Source organism: Salarias fasciatus, chromosome 10 (assembly GCF_902148845.1).
Source record: "Salarias fasciatus chromosome 10, fSalaFa1.1, whole genome shotgun sequence".
NCBI classification, from domain to species: domain Eukaryota; kingdom Metazoa; phylum Chordata; class Actinopteri; order Blenniiformes; family Blenniidae; genus Salarias; species Salarias fasciatus.
The window spans coordinates 10,927,393-10,941,895 of record NC_043754.1 but is presented as its reverse complement, the minus strand read 5'-3'; the positions used below and the strand labels follow the sequence as shown (position 1 = coordinate 10,941,895).

The 14,503-nt window shown below is 40.6% G+C and overlaps 1 protein-coding gene across 1 annotated transcript in view; it reads left to right on the top strand.

Annotated features, from left to right (window-relative positions):
* Positions 1-9,737: 9,737 nt before the first annotated feature.
* The window catches only part of sptbn2 (spectrin, beta, non-erythrocytic 2), a 38,090-nt gene continuing 33,324 nt past the window's right edge, over positions 9,738-14,503 (top strand). The window contains exon 1 of the mRNA XM_030100373.1: positions 9,738-9,767. The gene's annotated coding sequence lies outside the window, so the exon portion shown is untranslated. The remainder of the gene's footprint in view (positions 9,768-14,503) is intronic.

Below are 14,503 nucleotides of genomic sequence, written 5' to 3'. Positions count from 1 at the left end.
TCCATGTATTTGTGGGTATTGACTTTTTGTTCTCGTGTTTGAAGAACTGTGACGTAAACAGTGAAACAAAAGGTGTTTTAATGCCATAAGATGAGATTATGGAAGCGAGGCAGAGAGTTCACACCGCCGGGTTGAGGAGTGAGAAGGTTTCTGCTGTGGAGGATTCAGTGTTGCCTTTCAAAGCACACCTAGAAAGTAAATAAACCCAGCAGCACATGCCTCAAGCCATCCCTTTGCTTTACGTCTGTGCCTTGTTGATTCTATCTGTCACACTGACAAACTGCAATTGACCTTTTCATAATTGATTTTGAATGTTAAACAAGTTGTAATTTAAGGTTTTTGTGTTTTCACCACTGTGTACTAAACAGTGCTTTAAACTATTTTCAGTCTCAGCAATTTTTTTTAATGCATTTATAAAATGAACGAAAAGGTTTCAGGTTATAAAATAAGGGGAAATGTGTTTTTTCTTCAGTGATGCAAAGGATTTCCTGAAGATGTTTGTGCAACCAAACTGTTGATTTAGCCTTCTTAAAATCCAAGGCTATACTGCGACTTTGATAAATCTCTAGTATTTATACCGGTCACAGAGATGTCAGTGATCAACAAGAAACTTTATTTTACGAAGGACAAAAAAATAAATAAAGGAAGCATACTTTGTTGATCCCCTCAGGGAAATGACTTCTCTGTCCAATCTTTAATTAACTTTTCACTAAGAGCAGTGAACTGCTGCTGCTGCCGGAGGAAACCGGAGTACCTGGAGGAAAAAGTCCCCCACGCAGGGAGACCATGCAAACTCCACACACAAATACCTCAAACTGAACCTCAAACTGAACCTGGACTGTTTTCAGAATCACAACCCAGCAGCATTTTCTCCAGTATTTGGTATCATCAGCTACTCTCTTACTTTTGATCTGGAGGGTTTTCTCAACCGATCATGGATTATAAATCTTTGTTGGTTTCGGAGTGATTGTGAAGAGACATAAATGTCAAACAACAAAATAAACATGTTTTCCTCTGAATGAGAAAAGATGAACCCAGAGATGAACCTTATGCATGGATCTTTCAGAAGACTACTTGACCTTTGTTCATCACAACATTAACAAAATACATGGTGAGATCCAGTTTGTTGAAACTTAAAGTAAAATTCTCTTTACTCTTAGAGGGAAAAACAAAGCCTTGCGACCAACTACCTGAAGAACAGTGTCATCTTGTGGCCTATTTAAGTTACTATAAATTCCTACAACAAATCCTCTACATCCACAAGCAAATCTTTGTTGAAGTTACGGTAGTTGTTATCAAAAGCGCTACAGCTGCCACACAAGAGAGACAAGCACCAAGTTTTTAAGCGGTTGGATGGATTTGATAAGACTACAGCAAGAGTGTGTTGCAGAATGATTTCTTGTTCTTTGCGTAAAGCTGCTTCAGAGAATTTTATTACAATAATTATGCATTAATTCTCTTTTCTAAAACAGCATCTTCAGGACTGTTGAGACCAGTACTTTCCAAAGAGTGAATAATCTATTCTTACTTCAAATATTCATTTTCAGACATTTGATGAAAACAAATGTACATTTTGAAATGAGCTTTTGAGTGAAACAGTTGCAATGATTATTTTTTTTACATTCCTGATTTAGATAAACTGTTGCATCCTTTAGTACACATAAATTACTTTCAACATTTTTCGATAAAAATGCACCAAGGAGCAACTGGCTACAACACTTCAGAAGCCCAAGTGGATGAAGAGCCTGTGAAAATTATTTTAAAAAAAAACCAAAAAAAAAAACACTGAACACCTAGAACAGGGGTCTGCAACCTTTATGAACAAAGGAGCCATTTTTGTGACTTTCCACCAAGTCAAGTTGTTCTGGAGCCGCAAAATACATGTAACTATAGTTTTGATTCACATACAAAATATATCTTATGATGCATTTATGAAGTTCAGGTTGAGAGTAGTGAGCATTTCTTTAAATTTGACCTAGTTTTGTACTTCATTTTAACAGTTTTGCTCCTATTTTCGAGTATTTTTTTATTGAAAATTTTGTTTCAACCATTTTACCTTATTTTAAGCAATTTTGCATGTTTTTTTCCAACCATATTATTGCTCTTCTTTAAGAAACTCTAGGCATTTCATGTTTTTTTTTTAAACATTCTATCACTTTTTTCCCCATTTATTGTGGTTTTAGCTATTTTTTCCAGTTTTACTTGTGCCTTTTTTTGAATCCCTTTTGAACCGAGAATGACGAATCATTCTGAAAAGTACTGTGGTGTGTAACTATAATAAAAATAAGTTCAATGTTCATTCACGTATCAGCCGCGGCCTCCAGCAGAACACGAAGGAGTAGAATTATCAACTATCTGTTCCCATCTCTATTCTTAGCCAAGTTTCACCCAGAGCTCCAGCTCATAATAATATAATATTACAACAGTTTAAGTTGACAAATATTCCCAAAAATGAATCCATATAGAGGGAGCTGATGTTAAGATACTGAAAGGTTTTGGGTTTTTTCCCCCCATAAGGCGAGTCTGCAGTGTTGGATAGACAGAAATAACCACCAGGAGGAAGAAGCCTGGTGCAGTAGAAATCAGACGAGGCCGCTCTTCACTCAGTCCATGAGTCACAATAACAGAGGCTGTCTCTCTCTTTCTCTCTCTCTCTCCCTCTCCAAGCAGAGATTTGCTCACTGATCACATCTTTTATGAGTGCTTGCTTTCACAGTAGACAAGGTCAAATGAACAATCAGCGCGTCATTTACTGCAAGACAGCGTTACAACAGCCAGGTGATTGAAATGAAACCACAGCCATAATGATCTCACGACATACAGAAGAACTGGAAGAGTGGGGAGAATACGAAACAACGCTGATTTTCTTCTTTTGACCAGCTGTGATGAGAGCTGCTGTTTTTTTAAATGTCCTCTGATTGTCATTGCAATCTCCTTTCATTGCATCTTCTTTAAAAATGTGCGGATTTATTAGTTTTTTTTTCCTTCTGCAGAGCAATGTGCATGTGTCATTCATAAATCTGCAGAGCAGGAAACCTTTAAATTGTCTGTTTTTGCAGCCAGTTGGAGCAGATCTGAGAGCAGATTTGTCAATGAGGAGGGAGCAGACTTTGCAGTGAGGCTGTTTGGAGCATTTAATGAGACACACAACAGCAGCCATCCATCATGCAACACACCAGAAGGTATTAGATTAGAAAAGGTTTCACTGCTTCCAATCGAATTGTGGAATTTAATAATCAGCTCACAAAGAATAAACATGTATTCTCTGATACCTTGATACTTTTTTATTTGTATTTATATGTCAAATTAAGATATTGTCACTATCCAGTTAAGGCTGAAATAATCCACTGGATCTTCCACAAGAGGGAGCTGCGAGTACATCTGTACAGATGTGGCCTGGCGTCTTCTGTTAGTCTCACTGTTTTTCTAACAGGATGGTGAAATGGAAAACATGATTAGTGCAGCTTTAGACGGTTGGTGATTGATCTAATGGGTGATTGTTAATATAGAGTGCTGCTTCTGCAACTAAATATATGTATAATTCATGTCCACCATTCAGCGTTTTTGAAGGGAACCACATGCGCCACGTGTTGCATTCACTGACCAAAGCTCCTTTTATGTTATTTTATGTTTTTAAATCAACACACCCGCTGGTTTTATTCTGACAAAGTGAGCCATTTAATGGCTTACAGATGGAAGAGCGTTACATCTGTCTGGTGTGAGATGTGTGAAAATGACGGCGCTCTCTCCCTGATGGCGTTGTGTACTGCTGATATATGAGGCCTGTTTTGCTTTGGCAGGCTGAAAGTTCTTGTTACTGCTAATTGATTAAATGCTCCCAAGAAACATACTTGAAGCTTAAATGTTATCAAGCGATTCGCAGCCGCTGAAAGCACTTTTTTTCTCGCACGCAAACATTCCCCATATCTCACCATCTCACTTCCTCTCTACCGTAGCTTGATCACGGTCTCCATCCAGAAAACTCTGTGAGTCACGTTGCACCATATGTGGCTCCACAGCCTCCTCGCTGTCCTGGTTTCATTCTGTCTAATTATTATATAATTTTAAAAATGGAACAGCAGGGTGACCTCCAGCAACTAGTTTGGGGAGAAACAGCGATAAGAAAGGGAACAGGAGAGACATAGGATGAGCCGGAGCCAAAACAGAAATAGCATAGATGTCCTTGGGAGACGACTTAGTAAAGTGGCGTTGCTGTTATAAATATCTTTTAGTGGGTCACGCTGACCGCGGCGTCACCCCCTGGGCGCTGATAGCTGGAGACAGCAGCGATCAAACTTCAGCCGGTCGCGGTGGATGGGACTCTAATATGACACAACACAGCAAAGATAATGATGATGCTGGGAAATGACTTCCGCGTGTCACGTGAGACGCACACCCTGCTAATCTGCATTTGATGAACGTCAATTAAAATGATTAAGCCGGCCGCTCTCGGCTGGTTCGGTAATCGGGATACCTGCTGTGGCCGAGCTCTATGGATGGTGGCCAAAAGAGAAGTTCATTGCCTCTGACAAGTGTCTGACTGTTATCAAATAAAGTTGTTGAAACGGGAAACCAAAGCTGCACAGATGGGTGGTGTTTAGTGCAGTGTGGGAAACCTGGTTCGATTCTGGAATGTTGTCTTTTTTCATGCGGAGTTGGTTGTTTTTCTTCACGCTGTGACAACCTGTCTGCATCGGGAAGAATTCCCTTCACTTCAGCTGAAATGACTTTATTCATCCCCGAGGGGAAATTCAAAAGCAAATACTGAGCAGTTCAATATAAAGGCATCAAAACAACATAAAGCACGTCAGATTTACAATGCACAGTCAAACAGCTGCTATCAGAGCATCAGAGCTGCCATTAATAAGGAAAAAAGGCTAAGAGGGCAGCCTTAAAGGGAGGAGGTGCATTCTCTAAAGTAACATGTAAGAATGAACTATTCTCTTTGAAACAGAGAAAAGTCTGCCTGGTGGTGATAGGAAAGTCTTTGAAGTACTGCAAATTGTAACCAAGAGGCTACAACTGTAGAGGCTTGAGGAGGCACAACAGACTACTAATTGTTAATAAGCCTTCACAGTAGAGATTACATTTTCTGGTAATTAGAAAGGGTTACATATCAGCACTGAAATACATGTTTCCCCTGCTCCCATGGTCCTCGGAGACCTGTTTGACACGCTGTATGTGGAGTAAACTCTAATTCTCTTTCCTTCAGCTTAAGTGCGATCCTGCTTCAGACACTTTATTAAAGGGCGGCGGAGACCTCCTCCATAACCGGGGATTGGAGTCATATGATTCAGCTTTACCGTCGGGCGTATCAGTCAAGCACTGTGCCGGGAAAAACAGAATGGAGTTCATAACCACTCAGCTGTGAAGATATAGCCGCACCGACTTCACCCGACACCGTCGCCAAGCTCCACCCCAGCCACTGCACGCACCAATGGTGACCCCCACCCGTCCAGGTCCAGGTCCCGTCTATAGTGAGCAGACAGAGGGGGGTTTAGCTCAAACTGCTGCAATCTGCAGAAATCACTGTGCTGGACACACTCTGGCAGCCGGTGGCAGCCTTATATCCTGCGCTCAGCTTTTTCCCTTTGTCACGGCGGATTGTGGATGAGCTCTCTGCTGGGGTGCTGGACTGTGGGCAGGGGTGGGGACTGGGGCCGGGGGCGTAAACAGGTCCCGTGCGCGCGCGTGTGTGCATGTATGTGTATGTGCTTTCAGTGCAGTCTCACAGATTAGTGATTTTTGAAGGCCCGGGGCGTTCTTTAACACTCAAACACTGATGAACAGTATCTGGATGCAGGACCAGCTTTGATTTATACTGAACCCTCAGTACCTGAATGTACGACTGCGCTGCTCTAAAAATGAATGTCCCAGTTCAACTGCGAATGGTCTGCAGCTTGGCTGCATTCAAAAAGGCAATTTAAAAACTTATTTCAACTGTGTAGACTTTAAATAATATTACTTTTATTCCTATATCTTGGAATAATATGAGCTGACAATATAGTGTGAAGAACAAAATTAAAATGATCATGTTAACACATTGTCAAACTGCTTTTTGGTTTTCTGTGAAGCTCATTTTCAACTTGACATTTCAAGTATAGCATCTTTGTCAAACTTACTTCAAAGTAGAAGGTGACAAATTTTTTAAATCTTTTTTTTTTCAAGGGATCTACTTAGTTTGAATAATTATATATTTGTGATGTTGGAAAGGGTAAAGCAGTAAAAAGATAAGTGTGTTCAAATTCTATTAAAAAAAATGCATTTTAAGAACCAATTTATCACTCTAATGTTCAGTATTTATAATGCTAACAAGAGCAGAACAGCGTATTTCTATTAAAAGTTTGTGTCTCAAATCAGATGAAGACCCTTCAATCCCCCCTCATAATACTCCAAACCACAATCTGTTTCTCTCCAAACATTGCATGACAAATCACTGAGTTGAATCATCTGACACTACATCATCTCCTTCAGGGACACAATCTGCATTTATTCTCATTTCCTTTGGTGGAATGCATCTTCACCGAGTCTTTTTAATCACTCATCCCAAACTGACAGCGGCCACGGTTCCGATGATTTTCAGCTGACAGCGTTCTCTCTCGAATCACAAGGCCCCCTTTAATCAGCAGCATCTTGCCTCACCTTGTCCTCGGATGATCTTTTTAGTCAGATAAAATTTTAGAGCGGCGACACTTTTGCTCAAATGTGTCGATCGTGCAAATCAATAGACGGCATTGACGCCGTAGCCACGTGTGAAAAGACCCTGCACACTTGGATATTTTACTGCAATAATACCTTCAAAGCAAAAATGCAAAAGGCCGCAACCACACTGGCAACACGAGAGAGCTTTTTCATTACCGCTAACTGCTTATAATGAGAAGGACACTATTTCCTAAACTGCTGAGCCTTTCCGAGGGGAGCCATCATTCCTTAAAGCCCGCTCCGCCACCACTTTGCTGCTTCAGTTACAGCCATTCTCAGAGATGCACAGCCTACAGAGAGCAGAGCATAAACACTGAAGGCCAACTTAGACGTCGACTTGAGGCGTCGTCGTAGTCCGTCTTTACAATATGAATACATTTTCAGGAGTGCAGATCTTCTCTAAACTCATTATCAATCGCCATCGAATCACTGCTCCCATATGCAGTGCAACAGACTGACGCACAGGAGGAAACACTTATCTGGGTCTTCAGGTTCTCTTGCATGAGGATTTTCCTCTGCTTTATGAATAACCCAGGTCTTGATGACTTGCTTTATGTCACACACCAGCCAGGTGCAGCCGGTGATCTCAGGAATAATTCATTGCAAATGCAGTTCCTCCAAGATAAACTGAAGGAGAGGAAGAAGGAAAACCTGAAAGGCATCACGTATTTCTGGCACATACGAAAGGTTTTTAGTCTTCAACTCATCTGAGAATATGGATACAATTTTATGGATTATGTAATTCTATTGTTTGATGTATGACTTACATGGGTAGATAATGTATTTGTGAATACTGTACCATTGACATGGCCAGGCTAAATTGTAAATATTCATCCATTCAATATTTTATTATTGGAAAATAAAGAAGTACGGTATTTAACGCATCATGTTTGACCCAAAGAAAACTATTGGTTACTAGCCAGTGAGTGAATGGCTTCATAAGTATAATATGGGGAATATGGGAATCAAATGAGATTTTTGACTGAAGTCACAGTTCACAGATTTTGTGGGTTTTCTGCAGGAGGAAAACAGGAAGCAAAAACAGTTATTAATTGTTTATGTTTGCACACTGTGTGTGTGCTCATATGTATTTTATGGATATGGCCTTATAAAGTCTAAGTGAAGTTTCCCCCTGGGAATGTTACAGTGTCTGTATAAGAACAGTGACAAGAAAAAAAGAACATGGGAATCTTTAGAGAAGTCCCAATTTTCTGCATGAATCGATTATATAATGGAATTTTATCCATGCCTGAGTCTCAAGTATTGACAAGGACAGTGTTTTCGCCCTGATATCACACAAAAAGCCATAGCAAATTTTTACCAAAACCTTTAGGGGAAGGAAAATAATGTTCCAGTTGCACTGATTTAGATTTAGATCTTTTGCATTCTCAAACTTGATAAAAACAATTATTTTCCCAGTAATACAGTACATATGAAAGGCATTTCATCATCATTTGCAAAGATACTTTTAGAACAAAATTTATTTCAGGATACTGCAGGTGAATTAAAATGATGAAATAAGCTTCAGTGCAAAACCTTGAGTGTAATAGGTATAACAGTCGAAGACCATATATATAATTTAATGAGTTATTTCAAACTGTGAGAGTCCTTACAAGACAAATTACGATTTTTTTAATTGCTTATGGATCCAAACAGCTGTTAGAAATTATATCTTATCATTTGAAAAAGATGAGTCAGTCAGCCAATTAAAAAGCAGCATGTTACATAATTTGATAAGCGATTGTTCCTGCTCTGCATCAGTTCTCCCATCCATCTTCTGAATAGCTTTATGTAGAGTCGTGAAACGCTGGAGCCAACACCAGCCAGCCGTGGGTGAGGGCAGGATACACGGATACACCATGAACAGTTTACCAGCCCATCACAGGACAAACACAAGGTGATAGACGACCACACACACTCACATAGGTTGACTCATCGCTTAACCTCACATGCATGTTTTTGAACTGTGGGAGGAAAACAGTACCCAGTGGAAACACCCACAGGGAGAACATTTCAAACTCCATACAGAAAGGTCCAAATACTCAGCTGGTATTTGAACCCACGACATTTGATCACTCATATACTTAATTGAGAAGACTTTAAATGATCTATCTATCTGTCTATGACTCCCTTTTAAAAGAATGCTTACAAACATGGTTTGAGATCACTTCAAGGACCCGTGTGCTTAGTTGTTTATTGCATGAATGAATTCACATGAAGCTTACTTAATATAATAATGATGACAGTAGTTGTAGTAGTAGTAGTGTTCGTAGCTGAAGCTCTGGTTCTAGCACCAGGGACAGCACCAGTCTCAACAGCAGAGCATCTTCTTCCCTCTGAATACTAAAAAAAACACACACGCGCGCACACACACACACACACATCCATGCTCGGCGTTTCCCATGTGACTGAGAAGAGGTCAGAGAATCCACCCACACATCCACCACAACTACCACCCACCAGCCCACCTACCACCACCACCACCACCCCTACACACACGCCCCCCCAGCAGCAGCCACCACCACTACCTCCACCACTTTCCTCCCGTCTTGTCCCTGTTGAACGCCAGCGGGAGTCGGTGTCGTTAAAGGACGGCCCTTCTGGATGCTCGGCCGCGGGTCGAGTCGGGGGGGCGGACGAAGCTGCTGCGGATATCCGTCTCGTACCTGCCTCGGAGAAGAAAAAAAAAAAAAGAAAAAAAGAAAACGGGGTTCTCACGTCGCCGGTTTTTTCTTCTTCTTCTCGCCCGTGTGAGAGCTAGATAAAGAGGCTTTTTTTGGTTTCGTAAGGCGCTGCACCGGCGGCAGCGCGGAGGGAGAGACGGTTTTTTTTTCCTCCTCAAGGATGCGGAATTAACGGGAAAACCTGAACGGTGTCACCTGGGGAAAAAAAAATTACAGTTAAAACTAGAATTAGCATAGCCGCTCGCATCGGTAGCAAAGGAAGAGATTTTTTTCCCCCTCTCTCTCTCCCCCTCATGTCTGCTGAAATATCACGCTAAAAAAAAGCAGACGCGGTAAAGATTGAGTCGACAAGCCTCTTGAAGAGAAGACCGAATCGGGGGGTAAGCAACCGCTATTTTCTCTCTTTTATTCCCCCCCACGCCAGCGGGCTGCCCACTAATAACAAAGCTAATGAGGGGAGCCTCGTCCAGGTGACTGCTGTTAGCTGCTGCTAGCTTCAGCACACAATCCACAACATCAGCGCATCGCGTTTTGTGTCACTCTGAGACATAAAGACGGATATGTGAGCTTCCCTGTGGAGAAGTGTCTGACCGCAACGCCTTACGTTACTTATTGGAAGCCATCCCTCTCTCCCTATATGTGTGTGTGTGTGTGTGCGCGTGTGTGTGTGTGTCTTCTTGCCTTTGTTTGAATCCATGTCAAACGCAGCCACATTTTATCTGCGTGCTTCCCTACGAGCCAGCCTGTGGATCTTTTCATTCAGCATCTGCTCTCAGACTACACGAAACCTTGTTGCTTTCCCCATCGGGTATCTTGATTTATTTATTTCTTAGGGATTTTGTTTATGTCACCCAGATGTACGCCACATTACTGGTATCTGGGGTTTTTTTTCTCGACATTGTGGACTGTGTGGTTATGTTATGATAGGACAGAGATGTATAATACTGCGTGTCTGGCCTAGACAGTGAGTCATAGCAGAGATCCATCACGTAAAAGTATGAGAAAAGGGGGATTTACTCCTCAACAGTCTGACTGAACACGTTGTTTTCGATTTGGGTAAGTTTCCCAGATTCAAATCTACCAATGGGGACAGGAGCAAATTCAGCAGATTGCTCAGAGCTGACACTGACTGCACACCACGTGTGTGTTTGATGGCCCAGAAACATCAGCTCATTGAGAAAAAGAATGGTTGAAGAAACCTAAGAAAAAAGACTGGGATCATTCTTGATGAGCAGTTTTGGTTGCTCAATAATGCCGGTCCTTGATCTAGAAAAACTTTTATATTGAAGCACATTAATAGCTTTTGGTTGCATTGATGATGAGGATATTATTGATCCTGTCAATACAAACTTGTTTTGTAACTGGGAAATGTTATGGAAACGGTTTACTCTGTAATACTTAGATTCCTTGGAAAGATCTAAAGTACTAAATTCTTTCTATTCATATTTATTGCTTTCCTTATATTTTGGAAATCACTATAGAGAAGTACTTTCCTGGTTTGCTCCATTCACCTAAGATATTCCCAATGACTCCTCATATTTATATAAATTTATCTTGATTTCATCAGTATTTCACTAAGAAAAGAATAGACACTGGGCTAGCATCGTTTACTTGATGTCCACAATTTATTGAGTGCATAGTATGAATAGCTATTATGGGATGCCACCCAAAGGTACATGTTTTCGTCTTGAGTTTTACTGTTGGCTTTTGCATATTGAAAAAAAAAGAAAGACAAACAAGCATAATTTTTGGTGAAATTAGCATCATAGTTGTGGTCACTCTACACTTGATGCTCATGTAGCCACATAAGTTGTTTCAAATGGAATAAATGAGCTTAAGATAACATAGACAAAGTCAGTAATTGACATGTTTGTCTTAAAGCTTTCAGCACATATTAACACACCCATGTCATCCATGTTTGGGACACATTTCTGCAAGGAAGAGTTGTGTAGCAGAACAATTCATCACTGTGTAAACTGGCTGCTAAGGTCATACTTTGTGTGCATAACATTCAGTATGCTGACATATGTTTCCAAACTCCAGTTTTTGGTCTGCTACATAACCAGAATGGTAAAGTACAAACATTATGCTATGAAGCAATTTAGTTTTGACTGCAGCTGTTTTGTATTTCACTGCATCACAGTTAAGTTTCAATTTGGGACACAATTTCATAATTTATTGACCGAGTAAAGAGCTCTTGTCTGAAATCATACTTTTATGGAAGTGATTACTGAACAGTATGGACAGTTCTTTCATGTTTTTTTTTTTTTTTTGAATACTAACCAGCCACACTGCTTTCCCTCTCTTTTAGAGGGATTTCTCCACCTTGCCTGTTATTGACAAAATTAGCTTTTCCATTTAGTCTTTGAATGAAAAGGTCACTCAGTTTAAATTGCATGTTGACTACGCTGGTGCCACTAGAGGGCGGTGTGAAGACTCTTCCTTTGTGGTGCTCATCTTTAGTGGGCTGGTGGTTATGAGACATTGCCTGCAGGCAGCATTAGGTACTGATGGAAAAGGCCACATACTAGATATTTAATAATTAACAGCATCCCTTTGGAACTGCGGCTGATATCGAGCCTCAGTCGCCTGCTGTGATGTGGCAAAACGACAAGGTGAGATGTTAATACAGAAATGATATTGTGTAATTGTGCGTCAAATTGCACTGTGTACTAGGAATAATTTACTAGCCGTTGCACAGTTCCTGTGATCCTTTGTCGCTTGTGTGAGTTAACCCAGCCTTCCTGAGCAAACAACGTCAGGCATAAGTGTCACTTTTTTCATGCCATGTGCACACACTTGGCTCTGCTTGTGATCAGTAATACAAATATACTTTAAGCCCGTATTTACTTAACCTGTAGAGAAACGTGACGGATATTGACAGCTCATCACGTGACCCATGGAGCTGAGTTTGGTTATTTTTTTGAAAAACTATCAAAGGATGCACATTTTAATGTGCTTTTATTTTTTTTAATGCCGCTGCACATAGGAGGAACTTTTATTAAAGCTACAGACAGACAGATGGATGGATGGATGGATGAAAGATGGCTGTTAGCCGGCTTTGTGGCTGGCGAGATGAACAACTTTTAACAATGGATTGGCACTGTGAGTGCGGGCCCCCTGAAGTGCTGATTCTCAAAATCCCCCTTCAACAAGCTTTTCTTTCAATTCGTGCTATTCACACTTTCGTTTTGCTGCAGTGAACCATATCACTAACTAACTCGGCATTTGCCCTCTCCTGCTGATTTCCAATGTGCATTATGTGCTCTGGTATTTCTTTTTTCCAAGTTGTGTAAATGTTAACACCCCAAGACACAATGGGGATGGACCGATTGTCAAAAACATTCAGAGAAAGCAATAAAAACCCGAACAAAGACAAAATATGTGATTTAAAGAAATATAAATGATAGTTTAGTTGGTCAACATGTTGTTGTAGATTTAAACTCTTTTACAAACCAGAACATACCTAGTTTTCTGTTGAAATCATATTCTAGATTATCAAAGATCTGCATGGATAGATATCCGTTTATAAAGATGAGATCAGTGGAAAGTCTGTTCAGTGCCGATTGCGGGGGAAGACTTTTCATGGAGAGAGGAGGAAAAAAAAAAAAAAAAAGATAGAGCAGTTGGTGCACCTTTGTTTCACAGGGTCACAAAATGTTGCACACCCCCTCAGTTTCTTCCTGCCAATTCGATTCATAGAGCTGCGTCAGAAAGCGTTAACATCTGTAGTCTTTTCCTTAAACGCTCATTATAAAAACATTTACTTTGCAATTACTTCCTAACTGAAGCAATACCGTTTAGTGATCATATTCGGCTCTGATTTTTACCCAAGGTTTTGTTCTTCGGCCTCAAGTTTAATATGAAAATATTGGAAGCGGCAGCTGTTTTATGCCCTAGTTATCCTGAAGTTGTTATGATCGAACAGCTGAACTCCAAGAGACATGTTGACGTTCAGTTCTTTATCAGACCTCATCCCAATACAACCACACCTGTGTTTTCCACGGTGGAATTTTTGAAGTGGGCTCAGAGAAACTTTAGAAAATTCGAAGGCTGTTGTCTGGTTCGTTCTCATGCAGTTTGTTTTTCCTCATCAGTGTCTTCTTCAGTGATTCTATTAATGTTAAGTATTGAACGCTGCTTATGGACTGGTGAAAGCGTGATGGTATCCACACACTAACAGCCTCACAAAACACAGGCCTGCTGACAGCACCGATGCCTACATTTGGACGTGTTTTAAAATATGACCCGAATTGCATAAATACTCCATAGATTGATATTTTTAATTATTAGCGAACCTTAAGATTTACTTTTGGCCAAATGTATTTGCAAGCACTGCTACAAGCCAGACTCCGTCAGCAAAAGCAGCAAATTTCATTTTGCACTATTAGTACGAAATGTCATTTTTCTCTTATTGTACTTCGGAGACATGCTGATTGTGCCATTGGGGTCATTCCAGTTTTTTTTAAATGAGCCAATTCTTGGGATATGTTGAGTAAGTTATTCGTGGATTCTTAAGTGTAGTCTGCACCCAAACATTCTGAGTTGCAGCTCTTCAGAAGAAGAATTGAGGGGCTATTTTGAGATGATTCAGTGATTTAGTTTAGGGAGGCTTTAATTATTAAAATAAATTCGGCCATGTTTCTGAAGCAGTTGTCTGAAGTCTCTCAAGGATTCAGTCATTTGATATTCAGCTTAACTCATTTCAAGGCTAATAGTAAATTGTCATATTTAGATTAAAGTAGCCAAAACTATAGTTGGTTGTATCAATTTTTAAGGTCATTTGCTTTTTTTCAGGATGATTTTTATTTGATTTTCAATCAAATAAACTGAAAGAAATTTCATGGACTAAAAACTACAATAAAATGTTTGTTAAACAGCTCTGTTCTGCATTCGGTGCTTGTTAACGTGTCTCCATCAGTGTGTGGAGGGCATGCCGGCCGCCTGAGTGTCTGATGAATGTGATGCTACAGGTCAACAAAGGACCTCTGCTGTCCTATTCAGCGGGGCATTCAGGCCGGGATCAGCAGCCTGCGGAGGGGCCTCTGATGCATGTGCGCCTGTGGCTGCCTCATCTCTGCAAACAGGAAAGGCATGAGCGGCTGGCCTCAGCTCTC